We start from the raw sequence: 5000 nt of genomic DNA on the forward strand, positions 1-5000 counted from the left end.
CTCGTCGACTGAAACTACCTCTCCACCATCTTAACTCTTTCCAGCCCCCCTAACCCCTCCCCAGCCACCCACCCACCCAAAGCCAATCCTCACGTTTAAAATCACGAACATAATAGTAATAATAATAGTAGTAGTAATAATAGTAGCAGTAATAGTAATAGTATTAGCAATATTAGTAGTGTAGTAGTAATAGTAGTAGTATTAATAGTAACAGTAATAGTAATAGTATTAATAATATTAATAGTGTGGTAGTAGTAGTAGTAGTAGTAGTAGTAGTAGTAGTAGTAGTAGTAGTAGTAGTAGTAGTAGTAGTAGTAGTAGTAGTAGTAGTAGTAGTAGTAGTAGTAGTAGTAGTAATAGTAGTAATAATAATAGCAGTAGTAGTAGTACTAATAGCAGTAGTAGTAGTAGTAGTAGTAATAGTAGCAATAATAGTAATAGTATTAGCAGTATTAATAGTGCAATAATAGTAGTAGCAGTAATAGCAATAGTATTAATAATATTAATAGTGTGGTAGTAGTAGTAGTAATAGTAATAGTAATAGGAATAGTAGTAGCAGTAATAGTAATAGTATTAATAATATTAATAGTATGGTAATATTAGTAGTAATAGTAATAGTAATAGTAGTAGTAGTAGTAGTAGTAGTAGTAGAATACTATTAAGTAGTAGCAGTAGTAGTAGTAGTAGACTACTACCAAGTAGTAGTAGTAATAGTAGACTACTACTAAGTAGTAGTAGTAGTAGTAGTAGTAGCTTACCACGATCCTTCTTCCCTCGTTTTCTCGGTAATTAGTTACGGTCCTGAAATCCCCATATCTTTTCAAGCCGTACCTACCCATCCAAGTGAGAAAGAGAGTAAAATATAGTAACACAAAGAAAGAGAGAGAGAGAGAGAGAGAGAGCGAGAGAGAGAGAGAGAGAGAGAGAGAGGACATCATACACGTTGGCAGAACTACAAATGAATAAGAGTAAAAGAGAAAGAGAATAAGAGAGTAAGAGTAAGAGAGACAGAGAGACAGAGAGAGAGAGAGAGAGAGAGAGAGAGAGAGAGAGAAGGAGGGAGAAAACATCATACATGTTACCTGGATAACAAAAGAGTAAGGAGTAAGAAGGAGAGAGAGAGAGAGAGAGAGAGAGAGAGAGAGAGATAAAGATAAAAGATACGTGTACAACAATAAAGAAAATAAGTTAGAGAGAGTGAGACAGTTAGATGTTAAACTACATACATGGCTCCCCTTTTCTTTCTTCATACATACATATATACGTACATACATATATATATATATATGTATATATGTAAATATATGCATGTATGTATTTGTGTCGTATACGGTACTGTCGCAAGACCACCTACGACAAATGTCGACGACTGCTGCAAATAATACCAAGGGTTTGTCCTCACCATCCCCTTCTTCCAAACGTTTGGTTTGTTGTACCAACGATGACAACAGAGAGAGAGAGAGAGAGAGAGAGAGAGAGAGAGAGAGAGAGAGAGAGAGAGAGAGAGAGAGAGAGAGAGAGAGAGAGAGAGAGACAGAGAGAGAGAGAGCGAGCCCTTTAACTGCCAGCTTGGTATCGTTGTTTAGTGCCTTCTGATTACCTGCTTCATTTTTCTTTTCTTTTCTTTTCTTTCCTTTCTTTCCTTTTTTCATTTTTTCTTTTTTTTCTTTCTTTCTTTTTTATCCTTTTTCCTTCCTCTTCTTCTTCTTCTCCTTCTTCTTCTTCTTCTTCTTCTTTTTTATTTGTTGTTTATTTTTTTTACATGTTCCTTTTTTTCGGGATGGCCGAGTGCCAGTAGTACTTACGGGTGGCGACGTATGGTGACTTGTGTTTCTTTATTTCTTACGTTTCGAGAATATCTTATATAGAACTTCTGTTCAAGTTAAGAAAGAGAGAGAGAGAGATAGAGAGAGAGAGAGAGAGAGAGAGAGAGAGAGAGAGAGGGAGAGAGAGAGAGGGAGAGAGAGAGAGAAAATTCTTCCAAATGGTGGTAGTGTACGGATTCGTCCCAATGGTTTGTGGATGGTGGAAAGAGGAGGGCAAAGGAGTGAGGGAAGGTGGCGGGGGGTGGGGGAGAGGGGGTGGAATGAGGGCCCCACCTAAAACAACGACCGATCGGTACCTGAACCTCGCTATCTCACTATAATGGTGTACCATGGAAGAAAGGGCCCCTGGAGATAACGCCGACGGACAAATGTGTCGAAAGATTTAATGTATTATATCCCCATTGTCGTTAACTTAAATTAATTTAACTTAACTTAACTTAACTTAACTTAACATTGATTTAACTTGATTTGAATTGACTTGATTTGAATTGACTTGATTTAAATTGAGTTGACTCATCTTAACACGATTTGGACTTTATCCGATTTGACATGATTTAATTTGACTTAACGTTACTCAACGTGATTCGATTTGACTTGATCTTTGGATTTGATACAATTCAATTTTACGAGAATGTATTTTCTTCTGTTTTTTTCTTTTCTTTCTTTTTTTTTTTTCTTTTTTTTTTTTTTTTCCTTCCCAAATGGCATAAAAATAAAAATTTTTTTTTTTATAATGGTCGTATACGCGTATTCGCGATACTATATTTGCAAACAAAAAGGCACATTTTCGTTATTTCAATTTTTCATTGATTATTTGATTATTTGATTATTTGATTATTTTTATATTCCGTCGTTATCGGTATTGATACTGATATCGGCCTTTATAATGATTTCTTCGTAAGAAATTGCAAATAACATATTTATCATCAATGTTACGATGTAATCTGTAATTGTTTTATCTAATGAGTAAATAAAAAAATAGTCCACATATATGTGTGTCTATGTGTATATGTGTTTATATATATATATATATATATATGACTATACATGCATAGTAATTTTGTATCGAATATTTGTTAGATAATTTTGATAATACTTATTGATCTATTCAATATTAATTTTTGATACATATATATAATTTTATTTATTTAATATTATATATTGTTTATATTTAATAATAAAAAAAAGTAATTGGCGAAGTAGAATTTAAACGAAAACTTTTAATTTTAACTTCATTTTTCATTTATCTCATTTAATCATCGTTTCATTTTATATTCGATTTTTATTTATCTCTTTCATTCATCTTTTATTTTATTCATTTTCTTTTTTTAATTCATTTTTCATTTAGCTCATTTTTCTCATTAACTTATCATTTATCTCTATCATTCATCTTTTATTTTATTCATTTTTTTTTTAAATTCATTTTTCATTTAGCTCATTTTTCTCATTAACTTATCATTTATCTCTATCATTCATCTTTTATTTTATTCATTTTTTTTTTTTTAATTCATTTTTCATTTAGCTCATTTTTCTCATTCACATTTCGTTCGGTTAATTTTTTTTTCGATTCATCCTTTTTTTCCATTGTATTCCTTTTTTTTTTTTATTTTGTTTAAATCGATTTCTGTCAATTCGTTTCTATAATTCATTTTTTATTTTCAATTTATACGTCTAGCAATTTTCCTCTATGCGTGTATGTATGTGTGTGTGTGTGTGTGTGTGTGTGTGTGTTTATTGAAAAAAAAAAAAAACGATTATTGATTCTAAACATAATAATTTCCATACTATAGATTTTAAAATCTTTCGACGATACGCTCTCGATATTTTCGTCTTTCTTAAGATCATAAATCTGGGTCATAATTGGCATGAGCCGTTTAATCGAAAGAACATCTCAGGTGGCACGACCCAACGAGGTCAATCCAATATCTAATATTTCTTCGACAAATTTTACTTTTTCTTCAAAATTATTTTTCTTCTCTCATAAAAATATAAAAATATTTTTCTCTCTTTTTTTTTTTTTTCGACCCTCTACTAAAGATATAAAAATAAAGAAATAAAAAGTTATCAGGTGAGAAATATCAATCGTATTTATTTACCTAACAAATATCCAACAAGTCTAGAATTTAACACACAAAAATGGATAATTGATTATTATTATTATTATTATTTATTATAATTATAATTATTAAAAATATATTAATATTAATATGCATATTTTTATTATATATATTATTATATTTAAATAAATAAATTATATATATATATATATATATAATATTTTTATTAATGTATACACATACACACATACGTATATATATATATATATATATATATATATCGGATGAGATCGTTGAAATATTTCTTCTATAAACAATTTTATACACTCGATAATATTCAATCAAAAAGTTTTGATTATTATTATTATTATTATTATTATTATTATTATTATTATTATTATTATTATTATTATTATTATTATTATTATTGTTGTTGTCAATGTGATGTATTTTTTAATGGTTGATAAGAAGAAAAAAAAAGTAAAAGAATAAAAAAAATTGCCAACAACACACGGTGTTCCCAAGCGGTCACCCATCCAAGTACTAACCGTGCCCAACGTTGCTTAACTTCAGTGATCGGACGAGAACTGGTGATTTACAACGTGGTATGATCGTTGACTTATAAATCAAAATTTTATTACGCAATTTTGTTCTACATTCCATTGGTTTTATTAAATGTTTCTTTAAATTATAAAATATGTATTGCTATTCGTATATATGTAAAAGATTAAATGACGTATATAAAACAAAGGAAAAAATTCATATTTTTTATCCAACGCGTATACGCGTGAATGTACGACGTATCTCATCGAAAGATCTCGTAAATCGTACCAGTAATAATTTCAAAATTTATATATGTACTATAAACATATAAAATACTTACAAGATTTGATTTTGAAATTTAAAAAAAGCAAAAAAAAAAGAAAAAAAAGAAAATAGAAGGAAATTTAATATAAAAATTAGTCTAACGACAAGAAAGGAGTACACATAAATCGCTTTTCTCTCCTTTTTTTTTTTTTTTTATCAAAGTCGTCCCTAAAACATTTTTCCTTATTCATTCTAACATAACCTTTCTTTTCGAATCCCACTTAGAAATCTTTGACCTTTCCAGTGTGAA

General features: G+C 29.4%; 2 protein-coding genes and 1 non-coding gene across 8 annotated transcripts in view; 1 reads left to right on the forward strand and 2 right to left on the reverse strand.

The window, feature by feature from the left end:
- Positions 1-5000, forward strand: part of LOC124957308 (probable serine/threonine-protein kinase yakA) — a 115439-nt gene that overhangs the window by 81816 nt on the left and 28623 nt on the right. The window lies entirely within an intron of this gene.
- LOC124957309 overlaps positions 1-5000 on the reverse strand; it is a 22749-nt gene that overhangs the window by 14887 nt on the left and 2862 nt on the right. The window lies entirely within an intron of this gene.
- LOC124957479 lies at positions 4383-4502 on the reverse strand. Its single transcript, XR_007103581.1, has one exon. It is a non-coding gene; the product is annotated as a 5S ribosomal RNA (ribosomal RNA).

Source organism: Vespa velutina, chromosome 25, assembly GCF_912470025.1.
Source record: "Vespa velutina chromosome 25, iVesVel2.1, whole genome shotgun sequence".
Classification (NCBI taxonomy): domain Eukaryota; kingdom Metazoa; phylum Arthropoda; class Insecta; order Hymenoptera; family Vespidae; genus Vespa; species Vespa velutina.